Below are 15386 nucleotides of genomic sequence, written 5' to 3' on the forward strand. Positions count from 1 at the left end.
GGAGAAGTGGAGTGTTCACCAGGGGAGAGTTCACAGGAAGAAGAGCATTCTGGGGAACTCAGACCCTTAATGGCCTAGCAGAGGTTGTGGAGGAAGCAACCAAGGAGACCAGGCAGGAGCAGGTGGAAAAGTAGGAGAAAACCCAGCAGAGGGGGGTGCCTCAGAATCCATGGGAAGAAAAGAAGACTTGGACTTTTGATTAAACTTACTAAAATTCGTCTCAGAGGGTGATAAAGAGGAAGTCTGAGCAATGTCATTGGCATTAGTAGATATGCAAGTCAGAGGTGTTCTTAGAAGCAAGGTATGTTAGGGCAAGCACCTGTCTGTTTTACGCACAACTGTACTCCTAGCAGAATGCTTGGCACAGAATAGAAACTTGAGAAATACTTGTTGAATATTGAGTACTGAATGAATGAAATAGGAACAGAGAGTAGAGGTCAGTTAATTAATAAGAGAGAGAAAGAGCTGGAAGGTGAGTGGCTGTAAGCAGAAACACTGATGGAAATGCACTAGTGGTGAGGGGTTGGTTTAGAAGCATTTCTGTTCTAGAAAATAACCCTTTAAAGGAAATATCAAGGCTCCTCGAGTGCACAGAAGCACTCTTCTTGGAAAACTACAAGGATGTGAATTTAGTACAGCTACTAATACTGAATGTGAGATGCAGCCATTAAGAAAGTACTCAGAGAGTGTATTTAGAAAACACGTAAAAGTCGAGAAATAGAAAACTCACTAACCTATGCTACCTTCCTGGAACATGAGTATGATTCTGGTATTGTGATGTGGAATCTTCAGAAATAAAATCAACTGAAATAAAATAAAAGCACTAACATTTACCTCTTATGAATCCACCTCTGCGCTATAAGTTTATCATCAGGCTGGAGACCAGATGATATTCCTGGAACAATTCAAGGACAAGGCAAAATAGGGTCCATCAGAGGCAGTGTAGTTTAATGGTTAAGAGCTGAGCCCCAGAGTCAGGCTGCCTAAGATTACCCTCAGTTCTGCCACCGAATTCTCTCTGCTCACTTCACAGATTTCCTGAGGATGAAATGAGGAAATTGGTGTAAGGCCTCAGAGCAGTGCCTGATGCATGCAGTAGGCACCCGGTCCTTAGAGTCCCATTATTGCAGTTATTGGAGAGGAGGGGTGGAAATGACCACCACTCACCTGACTTGTCCTCTCTCCTGCTGTGCTGACACTAGAAAAGAAATCAAGAAACATCCGTACTTGTTTCCCTGGACCCAGATACAACCAAGCTAAGCACAGACCAAGAGTTGAAGGGTGTATGGCATGTTCCTCTGCTGAGCTGGCCCCGAGCCAAGGCTTTCTGTCCTGGGAACCTTTCAGACTCAGAGCACACACATGCTCAGACTCTAAAGAGTGTTGGGTCAGCAAAGAAGCACTGGGAAAGCCATCAGCATATTTGTATCCCTACTGACGGTTTCCTGCCTGGCACCCAGGAGCCAGTGTTGACACTTTTCCCATCAGCGCCAAGAATTGGGTGCTCAGGGCCAAGTGATGCCGTCCCATAGGCCTTCACTCCTATCCTGCACTCCACTCGCAGCTGTGTGACCTTGGGCCAGTGACTTTGACCTCTGAAGGCTTGATTCCCGTTTGTAAAGCATTCCTGGCCTTGGCTGCACATTAAAGTTATTGGGGGAGTGTTTAAAAGCCCAAATGCCCAGGCCTCACCCCTGACCAAGAAAATCAGAACCCTCTTGGACAGAACCACTGCTGTAAGAGCAGATGGTCATCTTCTACTCAGCAGGCTGCATTAACTGAGCTTATTTAAGGAAAACACTAGTAATACCAGGCTTTACCCAGAGAGCCTCATGAAACATGGCTGCTGCGTTGCACCACTCTGATTCTAGACACTACAGGCTCCACAGACCCACGGAAGGTCATGCTTTGGGAGCTTCATTCTGTCCACAGGAAGCTTCTGTTCAGCTGCCTCACTTTGGTGATATCAAGGACCATTTCCACATTTTTATTTCTCTAGTTCTTTGATCACGCTGGCCCTGAATTGTCTTATTCTTAGAGAGCTGGAAAGATCCGATCCAGACAGTGTTTCTCTCTCACTTCAGGGCTGTGAGGCTAAATCCTTGTTTCTAATTATGCACTCAGTGGGCCTCACAGCCCCCATCTTAAGAAGAGAGTCTCCATCCAAGGGAGCCTCATCCTTGGTTTTCAGCAGTGACAGGGCTCGGGGATGGGCATCTACAACCCTCACCACTGGGGAGGCTGCCCTGGTGGTAACATCCTGGATAGAATTGTGGGGGAAATATTTCCGGGCCTGTGAGCCTCCTGCCACATCACTAACCAACTTAGAGCTCAATCCCTGTGATGCATGAAGATTCATGCAAACCAGGGTATAAGGATTTCAGATTTTCCAGGCCTTGCTTCCTACAAGTGTGGAAGCATTATGTGTCTGGACGCAAAACTGAGAGAAGGGACAGGGACAAAACGAGTGGCATCCCTTGCAACTTGTAGTTATGGTCTCAAAGAGTAATAAACACTCAGGAGAAAGGAAACAGAACTTCAATTCAAGGAGTAAGAGGGGGCAGCTGGCACCCACTGGAAGGAGAGCTGGTAGGTGACCAGGGGAAAGGTGCTGTCTACCACTATGGAGGCAGAGCTCGTTGTCCAATGGGAGCTCAGAGGCCAGGGTGCCAGCAACAGAGCAGTTGGTGGAGACTGTTCCAGTCCCATCGTGAGGATATCTGACTATGTGCATTCCAGACCCTGATATTCCTTTTCGTCGAATCATTCAGCAACGTAGTATTTGCTATGGGATAAGCATACAGGGTGGGGCAAAAGTTTACAGTTGTGAGTACGCAAAACAGTTTATTTTTGTATTATTATTTACTAACTATTGTATTATTTTCCATATGAACAACTGTAAATCTACTTTTGCCCCAACCTATATCTATCTATCTATCTATACTTCACAAGCCCATTCAGTAGGTACTCTTATTATCCCCGTTTTGCAGGTGAGGAAACTGAGGCTAACAGAGGTTAAGTAACTTGTCCATGGTCACACTGTCAGTATGTGACTGAGTTGTAATATAAACCCTTGCATCTGGTTCCAAATTCCTATGCCATATTGTTTCTACTCCAGTTAGAGTGTCAAACAGATCAACAATAAGAATGCAGTGTCTAAAGAATAGACTAGGGATGAGCACAGGTATCCCAAATCCCACTATTATTTGAGCTCACTCATGAAATGGGAAATAGAAGGGGCCACTTGTTACCAGGCTGATGGCACAAAGGCATGAAATGGGCATTCTAGTTGCTGGAGAGATCAAGAAAAGCGACTTGATCACCTATTTACCCAAGAAAATGGAGAGATGTGTACACACAAAGACATGTAGATAAATGTTCATGGCAGCTTTGTTTAAATAGCCAAAAACTTGGAACACCCCAAATTTCTATCAATGGTGAGTGGATAAACAAATTGTGGTACATCCATACAACGGAATGCTATTTCGCAAGGCAGAGAATGAACGGCTGATGCGCACAACATGAATGAATCTCAACAGCATTATGCTGAGTGAAAGAGTCAGGAGCAAAACAGTACATATTGTAGGATTCCATCTGTCCACATGAAGTTCTAGAAAAGGCAACACTCTAGTTTCAGAAAGCAGGCCGGTGGTTGACAGCGAAAGAGGGTGGGAGGACTGCAAAGGGCACGAGGGAATTACAGGGATGATTAAAACGTTATATATCTTGATTGCGGTGTGGCTATATCGCTGTAGGAGTTTGTCAAAACTCATTGAGTTCAAAGGTGAATCTTATTATATGTTCATTCTACTCAATTTTAAAAAGAGACCTGAAGTCATACAATCCCACCTGAGACATGCTGGCCTCTGAAACTTAAGTGAGAATTGTGTGTGTTCTGCTTCCTTTGCTTCTTTTTCCCCCACTTTTTTCTTCCCCTCTTTCTTCTTCCCTTCCCTCCATTCTGGCTACCTCCCTCCCTTCCGTCATCCTCCCTTCCTTCTTCTCTCTCCCTCTCCCAGCCAAGCCTAGTGGCATTTCCAAGCATTTCCAGAACTGCCATTACAAATTAGTGGGATTGACCAGACAGCCAGGCCGACTGAACCTCAGCTTACTTCCGGGGAGCAGATGTTCTGCAAAACTGGTCAGTGACCCACAGAGAAGGCTGGCAAGACCACAAGGCTCTCACTGGGCCCCTCTGTAGCTTCTGCCTTCTCGGTAAACACTATGCATATATTCCTTGAAAAGAGGAAATGTCTTTCCAAGAATTACCTGGCCTTGGAAAGGAGGAAGGTCATTTGTCTCTGTCCAAGAAAACTGCTCATGCACCCTAGACTTGTTCTCTTCAAAGCACATGGGGATGGGGCAGGGGTGAGGGCTGCAGCAGAGGAAAAACGGAGGCAGAAAGAACAGGGAAAGCAAATGCCACTTGGCTTTGAGGCAGCAGCAAGATGAGCTTTTACCATCTCAACCCCTGGAGAGGATGGAGGGAAAGAGGGACCCCTTCATCCCACCTGTTCCCACATGGCTACCTAAGTAAGACAGCACCCACCATCAGGGGCGCCCCTGCCCTGGCTGGATGAGAAGTGAACAAGGCAGGTGGGAAGCAGGAAAGGGACAGAACATGAGACTGGCACAGCTTCCTCCCATGGGCCTGTCGAAGGCCCGAGGCAGCGGGAATGTCCATCTGCTACACCCACCACGAGTAGATTCACCGGAAGGGAAGGGGACAATGGTGACCCATAGCCCCTTGCTCAGAAGTCACAAGAGGAAGTGAGCAGTGGGGCATGCCTGCCTAGGAGTAAACCACACCAGCATCATCAGTCAGGGCTCTCTTAGACAAACCCCTCAGAGCAACAGAGAGTCATAAAGACCCCAGCCAAAAGGCATGGAAGTTGAGTTCAGCCAAGCGCAACCCAGTCACATGGACAGTGGGAGGGTGCGGGGAATGCCAGCTGCTATCCACGTCCTGTTTGCTGGAAGTTGAGAGAGCCTGTCTTAAAGAACTGGATGCTTGCGCTGTGTTTTTTTCTAGAGAGAGTTGGTTTCCAGGTGGTAAGGCCTATCATTCAATAGCAAAGCTAAGAACGCAGAGTAAGAGTAGCACGAGGGTAGAACTCTGGCCCAAGACAGGAAAAAATAAAACAAGCATCCATAGAGGGAAGAGTGAGTAATTTGGGGCAACTAGTTCTTAGTAAGTGGCAGAGGAAAGAGACAGTGTCTAATCCTAATCCACTTTGGTCCAGGCTTGGGAAAAAAGCTGCAAACAGGACAAACAATGTGTGAAACTGAAAATCCCAAGTTAACAAGAAAGAAGAATTAACTCCCTAGTATCTGATGTACTTCCACATTTAAAGGCTAAACTATCTCTTATCTACTCAATTTCACTCATTTCTATTCTGGTAAAACTCTTATTAGCAGATTTAAGACATATATACCCCATCCACTAGCACCACCTAGTCTTCTACCTTAGCCTGGAAACAACCTGCATAATTTACATAACTAAGAACCTACTATCATATCTATTGGATGAATCGTGGAATATAGCAATCATTGTAATAAATACGTAAACAAATACTCAGATGTTTGGAAATTAAGAAACACAGGTACATATAATTTATAAGTCAAAGAATAAATCATAGTTGAAATTATAAAATATTTAGAACCAAATAATATAAAAATATTACGTAGCAAAGAAAAGTGTGATGAAGTTACAGTGGAACTATATAAATACAGTGCTCATAATAAGAAACAAAAAGCCAAACAGTCTCATTAAAAAGTTAAGAAAGATCAATAGGTCATACCAAACAAGTCAGAAGAGAGAAAATGATAATAAAAAAAATAGCAAGGAAATTAGTGAACTAGAAGATAAAATAAATGCTGGAGAGGATCACAAAATCAATAATTGGTTCTTTAAAAGATTAATAACAGAAAAAAATTCTGAAAAGATTTACGCAACAAAAGAATATGGAAGGCACAGTAGTATTGCAAACGAAAGGGGGACATAACCACTGATGCCACAGAGCTTAAAAAGATAAACACATATTATAAATAACTTCATGGTAAAAATATTGAAAATTCAGATCAAATGGACAAATTCTTAGAAAAAAATCTAATTTACCAAAAGTAATTCAAGAAAAAAACAGTTAAGACCAGACTAGCCCAATAACTACTGAAGAAACTGAATCAGAGATTAAAAATCTCCAGGGAAGCCCGGCCAGTGTGGCTCAGTTGTGTTGAGCATTATCCCATGCACCAGGAGGTCACTGGTTGGATTCTCCGTCAGGGCACATGCCAGAGTTGTGGGCTTGATCCCCAGTATGGAGACATGCAGGAGGCAGCCGATAGATGTTTCTCTTTCATCGATGTTTCTATATATCTCTCCCTCTCCCTTCCTCTCTCTGAAATCAATAAAAACATAATATTTTTAATCTCCAGGGAAGAGAGAATTCCAGCCTTACCTAACACTCTTTGAGAATATATAAAGAGGAAACATTCTACAATTCACTTCACAAGTCTAGCATAAGCAGGATACAAAAGCCCAGCAAGGGTAATAGGACAAATGAAATTACAATCCAATACACTCATGAATATACAAAATGTCTCAACAAAATATTAGCAAAACACATCCAGCGATGTATTTTTTTAAAAAATGAATCCATCATGACCAAGTCGGGTCTAATCTAGGAAACCATGATTAATTTAACCTTTGCCCAACATTAACAAATTAAAGGAAGGGAAAATCACATAAATCCTCTCAATAAATGCAGAAAGAGTGTTTTTTAAAGTGTCATTTGTGATTTTTATAAAAACTATTTGCAAACTACAGAAGAATAAGGAATAATCCTGATAAGGAATAATCAAATGCATAGAGAACATTATTCTCAAGGGAAAATGTTGAACATGAAAGGCAAAACTCTAAGACTTGCAGAAGGCACTGGAAGTGCCTATTTTATGACCTTTTCATAGGGAAGGATGTCCTTAAAAAGGCACAAAAGGTTAAATGATAAAGGAAAGACTGATAAATTTTAAACACTCAAATTTTGGCTCTCAAATCCAAAATTTCTGCAACTCTAAAAATATTTTTTAAAAATCAAGAAAAATACTACAAATTAGGATAAGGTATTTTCAACACTCAGCAATAGTTTCCAGCACACGTAAAGAACTTCTACAAATAAATAAGAAAAATACAAACTACCCAATTTTTAAATAAATGACCAAAAGACTTGAAAAGGCTCTTCATATAGAAAAAGAAAGTCAAAAAGGCCAACAAGTGTATGACAAGATGCTGAACCTCTTTAGTAATCAAATATATACAAATTAAAACCAGATAAGACGCTATTATACACCCACAAGACTGGCAAAAATTTCTGATAATATACAACAAAATACAGTGTTAGCAAGGATAGGCAACAATAGGAACAAGTAATCACATACCACAGCTAGGTGCAGAAATTGGTTAAACATAATGGAAATTAATTTTTTATTTAGGTGAAATTTACTTAACATAATGACAATTAATTTTGAACTATTCCAGTAGCATTGATGACCACAGTCTGTGACCAGTAGTTCTATTCCTCTGTATATGCCCTAAGTAAACTTATATAATGCTCACCAACTTGAACAAGAATGCTCACAGCAGCACTATTTATAATAGCAAAAAAAAAAAAAAAAACTAGAAATACTTAAGTGATAATAATAGAATTGATATATAAGGCACAATATATTCATGCAATGGAATTATTACAGTTCAGCAAAATGAAAACATTTCCGCTACACTCAACAGCATGCACTAATCCAGGAGTGAAACATTTAGCAACCAGTTGGCATGGGGACTGTCCAGTCAAAAGAGATTCCAGCCATAGTGCTAGATCTGGGTCCCAAGACTCCCTGGCAGGTGTAATCCTTTAAGGAGGTGAAGGGACTTGAAGAGGTCTCCTGGGAGCCCTAGTGATGGGAGGAATAGGAGCAGAGGCAGGTAAGCAGCAATTGACCACCAATTGATATGGAAATATTTCATGTGTTTGTCAATCAGTGCAGCCTACTGGTATGCATGGGTTAACTCTAAGCACAAGAATACAAACAGTATGACTCCATTTTTATGGCATTCACAAACATGCACAGCTAAACAAGGTATTGGTTAGGGATGCAAATGTAAGAGGGTAATACAATTTAAAAAGCACGGGGAAAGGAAACAGAAATGTCCAGGAAATGGTTATCCCTCAAAAGGGAGGGTTTGGGATGAGATGGGATGGAGAAGGGAGCCACTCTTCAAAGGTAAGAGTAACGTTCTTCTTCTTAAACTGACTGGTGAGAACATGAGTTATAGACTTTATACTTTTATATACAGTAAATACGTATTCTTTTGTATCTAGTAACTATTTCAGTAAAATTGTTTTAAAAGAACTTCAGCCCTAGCCGGTTTGGCTCAGTGGATAGCGTGTCAGCCTGCAGAGCAAAGGGTCCTGGGTTCGATTCCTGTCAAGAGCACATATCTTGGTTACAAGCACCTCCCTGGGCTGGGCCCTGGCTGGAGTGCATGCAAGAGGCAACCAATCGATGTGTTTCTCTCACATCGATGTTTCTCTCTGTCTTTCCCTCTCTCTTCCACGCTCCCTAAAAATCAATGGAAAAATATCCTCAGGTGAGGATTAACAACAAAAAAATAAAAATAAAAGAAGTTCATAAAAGAATTTAGTAAGAAGCATATGAAATTGCTGTGGTTCCTGCCATCCATATCTTTTCTAGCTGCTTGACAAAGATGAGCAACTCAACTATAATAGGCAGAACTCTTAAACTCACTTAAATTCTAAGAGCGTCTACCCAAATCACTCCAGAACCATTCTTGGGAGAATCTCTCTAGTAAGATGTAGCAAGTCCCAACCTCCAGAGTACATTCTGCCCTGGCTCTTTAATTTAGTACAATCATAAGTACAGTAGTTTTATTTTATTTTTTACTCTCCTGGAATCTCCTCAAATTTTGAAATCTTTAAAACGAGGGCATGGAGTAAATGACTACATTCTGTTTCTCTTGCCTAGATTTCAATGGTGATGCTCTTATTTAAGTCCTTTATCATGTGCTTAAGCTGTGCGCTACCCCAAGTCTCCTCACTGAGATTTGCTGAGTCAGAGGAAAGAGTGCATGAAGTGTATTTTGAGGGCCAAGGAGTGGGGGGAGTTTGGGAGATTGCACTCATGTGCAATTTTTTTTTAATCAACTCCAACAGATGCTTGGCATTTGCAGATCAACGTTCGCTTTTTTGGTCATGTGTGAACAGCCCCTAACAGCCACACCACGCGGCAGTGATCCTTTTCCTGATGCACAGTGTGAACTGCGTGTTGTAAAACGACAGCACAAGAGCAAGTCACGAGGGAGCCTTGTCAAAGCTCCTCATCCCCAAGACACCACCCGCAAAACAGAAACTCCCTGAAAGGGAGAGAAACTTTATTTCCTTGAGTGCAAGTTGAAAAGGCAAATAATTGGTGGCCTGTGAATAACCATGGGAACCTCTTCTCTCTGGACAGAAACCTGATTCAGAAGGCAGTCAAGAGCCTACACAAGTACATCCGCATTTTCAAATTGGGAATATGCCAAGGGTTTGAGATACATTCTTAGAGGATGTCAAAGGTCTACAGTGTTGAATTTTGATTGAGGAGGTTTTCAGATTTCCTCTTTCATTACAATTAAATCAGTTCATTTTTTTTTTATCAGAGCTCCTCTGATCTTAAGATAGCTTTGCATCAAATGCCAAGCCTGGAAGTCCAATGAATGAGTGGACATCTAACTTTGGTGACAGAGGCTCAGCAGAGCATGTCATGGATGTATAACACTGCTTTTATTTTTTCCATCTCTTTCTATTATTTATCAGCTCTTCTTTGCATACATTACTCATTTTTTTTAAGTTGGCCGTGAACCCCAATTCAAGGACCCATGGACATTCAGAGAGTTCCCAAGATCCCTGGCTGTGTTCCCCCAATCTGAGGGGTATTCTCAGTTCACCTCTACTGCACATCTGGATGGAAAGCTCTACCCTTCTCTTTTTTTCACAAGGATGCCAGCTACACCTGGCATTCTGTAGCACTTGGTAAGGCGGCAAGGAATCACATCTCTCACACATGGCTTCATCAACAGACCGGATGTATGGCCCAAGCGCTTATTCCCAAACTTTACCCTCCCAAAAGGGCAGCCCTCTGGAGAGTGTCGCCTCCCACCACCAACCTCTGCCTTACAAGCCCCCTGGGACTTCAGAGAATACCCTTTCTCCACCTTATTACTCCAGTGTCCCTTTGCTTATGCAAACTTGGGACAGTTCTGAGCATTTCTGGCCATATTCAATGACCTGTTATTGACAGTTTCTTCTTAGCAATTTCAAAAAAAAATGTGTTCAAGTAATGTACAAAAAAAAAAAAAAGAGAGATTCTGTGCAGCTAGATACTGAGCAATATTCTTCAGCCACTTTTAATTATGGTCTTCACATTTTTGACATACGTATTATATTTTTAAAGTGTCCGTAATCACTTTCTTCTCCTTTTATTTTTCCTGGTGCCTTTGTTTTGGAGTAAACTGTAACTAAGCAAACTGGGAGTGAGTCAGGCAAAGCTAAGTACTGCTCCTGTAACTCAGACACCCTTCCAGTTTTGAGCACAATGTCTGAATTGAATAAACATCACAGCTTAGCATGAGGGTGTTGCCATGACACCTTGACCTTGCGTTTCTGATGAGCTGTCTAACAGCACACTGGCAGTGAGACATCCACGTTCCCTGCACTGACGCAAGAAATGCACGCCTCCGGGGTTGACCTCTCATCTTTTCGTCACTGTGTCACTTCCAACTGCAGCGTTAGAGTCACCAGGTTGGAAGGCTCTAAGGGTGTCTCCTGTCACAATACAAGTTGGCATGTTTCCTTCTTAATATTTTCTGCAGCCTCAAATGTTAGCACATACATAAGCACTACTAATACCAGTGTAAGAGTTCCCTGCTAAAATTCAGCAAGAGATCATAAACTATAAACTTCTCAATGAATTTCAGCATGACAGCTTTATAGTTATAATGTAATTTCGATCAGTAAGCCCCTGGCTGTCCAGAAACCTCAAGGTTTCTGTTATCTTGCATTAATGCAGTTTTTCCTTTAAGCATCATGCGAAAAAAACCATTTTGGGTATATTTCAAATTCTCATGCCTTTTAAATTGGACACACAAAATGTCATTGAAACTTCTCTTTATACATATGGGTCATTGTGAGCATATTGGTAATTATGGGCCCTGAAGACCCATCAAAATATATAAAATTTTGATGACTTGTTTGCATTAAATACTTACTGTACATTAAATAGTCTTAAAATTCTATGCTTTGAAGTCCTGTGCCTTTTACATTTATGTAAAGTCTTTTTTAGTTTGTCTGCTTCTTACATTACTAGTACTTCTTACTGACACATGACCAAAAAAAAATTTTAATAACGCTTGTATAGTATGTTATCAATCTCTTTCAATATGCTAGGTATGTTTGGCAAACAAATAACCAAGCCTCTTAGGACTTTTCACTAATAAAGAGTCTGAAAGAGGGTATGAAATTTTCTGCAATGATCAAAATGCAGGAGCTGTAGCTCATGGACTTACAGCATCTGTCTTGGTTTACAACTTAGGTCCCCACTAGGTTAGTGAAATTATGTAAATGTGAGGTCCACACTGTTGTAGTATTAGCCTAATACCCATCAGCTACAAAGCACATGTTACTTTTTAACTCATCTCATTTTCTTCTCCGTATCTCAGCGGGTTTGGAAAGGCTATGATGATCACACCCACTTCACAAATAGAGAACAACACTGGTCAAGGGCCTTGGCTAAGTCTAGCTGGAAACACCAGTGCTACCTGTTCCTATAGCTCGTGTTTCCTGCCTGCCTGCCCGGTATACCTGTAGAACTGTAAATATGCTTGGATTCCACTGGAAATGTAAAGAAGAACAGCCTGTCAGGGCTTCCTTAATGGGCGGCGCGGAGAGTAGAAAAGAAGCTAAAGGATACCAGGGAGCTCCCAGCGCCGGAAGAGAGCCACACGTTTAAAACTATCCAGTTGTCACACAGTTTTCTTAACGTTGTCTTCCATCAAGTCGGGGCCCGGGATCTGCCAGGATTTCAGAGGAAGTGCATCTTCTTCTTGCCTGTAACTTTCACACACTAACTGTCCCAATGGCTCACTTGGCAAGGACCCAAAGGCAGCACACAATTCTCCGCTGCCACTGAAACTCAATGGGCAGAGACAGTTCAACAACGGTGCCAGTTAAGCACATCTCAGTCCACTGCCCCGGCACACACCTTAGACGCTGGCCCTTAAAGAGAACCACAGGCATGTTGAGAGGGAAAAAAAATCTTAGCCTGAAGGGGACAGACTTCCCCACCATACTAATACATCTGCCCAGCAGCCCTGGGCACTGAGGGGCATGACAAAGGGGCCCGTGTGATAGTCCTGTGTCCTGTGAGTACATTAGCAAAGCAGAATGGGGGAAGACAAGAGGGAGAGCTAAATGTCACACACACCTTCCCCTCCTGCCTGCAGATATCTCCATGGGACAGCTGTTCTCCTACCTTGAAAAAAAAAAATCCCACAAAATTTTAATTCAAAAATGTACAGGGCCTCCAGCCCCTGCAAGTCACCACAGCTTTAAAGAGCATATGTCATGCATGCATAATGGCCAGCATCTGAGGTCTGCTCTCTGGCCTACAGTGTACCCCAACCTCAGGGCAAAACTAAAACCCCAGTGGGGCAGAAACTCTTCCCCTGGATGGGAAGCATAGAGAACAGCTGGGATCCAAAACAAGTGAGCCTGGGGGAGTTCTCTGTTACTTAGGAACCCAGGTTCCTGCAGAGGTGATTCCAACCTTCCCCCTGCAGGGGTGAAATGACCTCATGAAAGTTCAGACCAGCAACGACTGGGTGAAAGGGATGTGGGAGGGTCTTCGGATCAACACCAACCCAGAGCCAATTGCACCCTGTCCCCAGTGGACATGTGATCTTGGCCTCTGTTCTTCACATAAGATGCTCAAATGACTAGCTCTTCTCCACACTCTCCCTGCCCCCAGCATACACATAGTTACATAAAGACATCCTAAACATCTTAAACGTGGGACCCAACTTCTTCATTCCGGGGAGGGCGGGCGGGGAGGGTGGGGAGCTGCTCGGGCGCACGGTCTGATCATTACTTGGGGTTACATAATCACACCAACAAGGGCTGGAGAACGTGGGGATCGGTTCAGCTCACACCTCTTTCTCTTCCCACCCCTCCCCCAACACCCAGAAAAGCAAGCCAATTTTAACACAAGCGAAGCACATGATGTGGCTGGGTGGCACCTGGCTGCTGCCCGTCACCATGCCCAGGGCTGCCAGGAACTTGAAGGTGTGCAGCCGAAAGAGGACCAACGTGCTTCTCACCCGGCGACCAGACCTCGCAGACCCTCCGCCTGCAGCCACCGCCTGCAAAGTTCAAGGGAGGGTCTGCCAAACCACAGGAGTGCACCGACCTGCCAGTAAACCAGAGCTGCCCCGTTCCAGGAAAGCAGCGCCCGGCCCCCAAGTGCCTCTACACACTTCTGCCCACGTCTGCGCCGGGCAGGCAGTCCACGCGCTCAGGAGTCCTCAGGCCGCCGCACAGTCTCCGCAGGGGCCATCAGCACCAGCCGTGTTTCTAGTTTCAAAAGGTGGTAAAATATGGGGCACACCTTGGAGAGGGGGCACCCGCTTGACGAGAGGTCAGGCAAGGATCCCCAACAGAGTAGCAGTTTGGGTTTGGGTTTGTTTGGAGCGGAGGGAGGTTGTGATTTTGCTTTAGGAACATTTGGGGGAAGGGGCTAGGATTTAAGGGGAGAAGGGAAAGTTCATCCTTCTGCCTAAGCACCCAGCATCCCGCGAATCTCATTCTCCACCAAGCGGACCACAGACCACGGCGGGCCTGAGCCACCCTGAGCAGCAGCAGCCCGGGCAGCAGAAGAAAATGCAGGTGCTGAGGCTCACTGGACCCAGTCGCCAGCGCGGGGACCGGACCCGCTGCCAGCCAGGAGCGCGGCGCGCACAGGGTTACAGCCACAGCCGCTGCCGCTGCCGCTGCCGCAGCCTCCGCCGCTGAGCCGCGCGGGTGATTGACGCGCGGGGTCACTTGAGGCTCGCTCGCTCCCCCAGCACCAGGCCGAGCAGCCCGCTCAGCCCACGGAGGGCACCGCAGGCTGTGCGGCCACCCACCAAGCCGGCCCTTGCACCTCAGCACCCCGGACACCATGCCCAAGAAATGCAATGACAAAATGGAATCGCAACTCGCTATTTCATCGCCCAGGGCGGCCGCAGGCAAAAGCACAACAAATACAACCAAACACAAGGAATCCATCCGCAGAATAAAAATCCAGAGTCCCCTACCTTGGGCCTTGGGATGGCAAACTGGTCCTGTGTTCTCTGACCCACGGATCCAGCCCCTTCTTCATGAATTATTCCGGTCAGTCGGGATTTTGTGCATTTTTTTCATGAACACCTGTTTCAAGTAAGGGGTAAAGACCTCATTGAAAGAATTGTCCTTAAAGCAGAACCTGTGCACACATCTGTCCACACGGGCATGCGTGCGTGTTTGTACACACACATATGCACACGGAATATGCATGTACATTGAAGCACCAAACTAGGCAGTTGGATAATGGGAGAGACGGCTGGTTGTGAGCATGCTCGCGCCGGGAACAGATCCACCCTCTGTTATTCCTCTGAATAAATATAAATCACCATCAGAAACCCAAACAGTAGCATCCCTCTCGAATTCCTGCTGCTGAAAAACACGGAATAAATTCAGTCCTCAGACACAGAATCTAATCAGCAGCTGTTTTCTGAATCCGGAGCCAACCCATGCCTCGCTTGCCTTTTCCACTATGAGTCCAGACCTTTTTTGAAAGAGGTTTTAACCTTTTAAAGATACAGTACACCAATTATCACTCCTGAATAGCTATCCGTCCCAGCGCAGGAAGTCAGTCCCGTGTCTAAAGCCACAGAGCAGGCTTGCTCACGGTGATAATGATTTCAGTTTTCAGTGCCTTTTGTAAAAAATTTCATATATATAAATACATATATGGAGAGAGAATGAGAATGCAAATGCAAGATATCAAACTGGACACATTTATTGCCATGACGAGCTCCTCAGTGACTAATCAGCATGTTATGTAAACACTATGATCCTTCACTGCTGAACACACATGTTCACGAGATCAGACAATGCAGGGGACTCATGCAGCGCGGGTGTCACCCCTCATGAGACCCTAACTGCTGATAAAGAACCGGGAAGTCTGCCAAGGGGCTGGAGGAAGTGGGGTTTCTGCCACCTCAGAGTTAATGCCAGGGCACTCCCCACCCTGCCCGGCCCGGA

The 15386-nt window shown here is 44.3% G+C and overlaps 1 protein-coding gene across 2 annotated transcripts in view; it reads right to left on the reverse strand.

Moving 5' to 3' along the window:
* Positions 1-15386, reverse strand: part of HIVEP3 (HIVEP zinc finger 3) — a 402195-nt gene that overhangs the window by 295469 nt on the left and 91340 nt on the right. For both annotated transcript variants that reach the window (XM_079777696.1, XM_079777695.1), the window contains exon 2: positions 14399-14510. The gene's annotated coding sequence lies outside the window, so the exon portion shown is untranslated. The remainder of the gene's footprint in view (positions 1-14398; positions 14511-15386) is intronic.

Source organism: Cnephaeus nilssonii (genome assembly GCF_951640355.1).
Source record: "Cnephaeus nilssonii genome assembly, chromosome: 7".
Lineage (NCBI taxonomy): Eukaryota > Metazoa > Chordata > Mammalia > Chiroptera > Vespertilionidae > Cnephaeus > Cnephaeus nilssonii.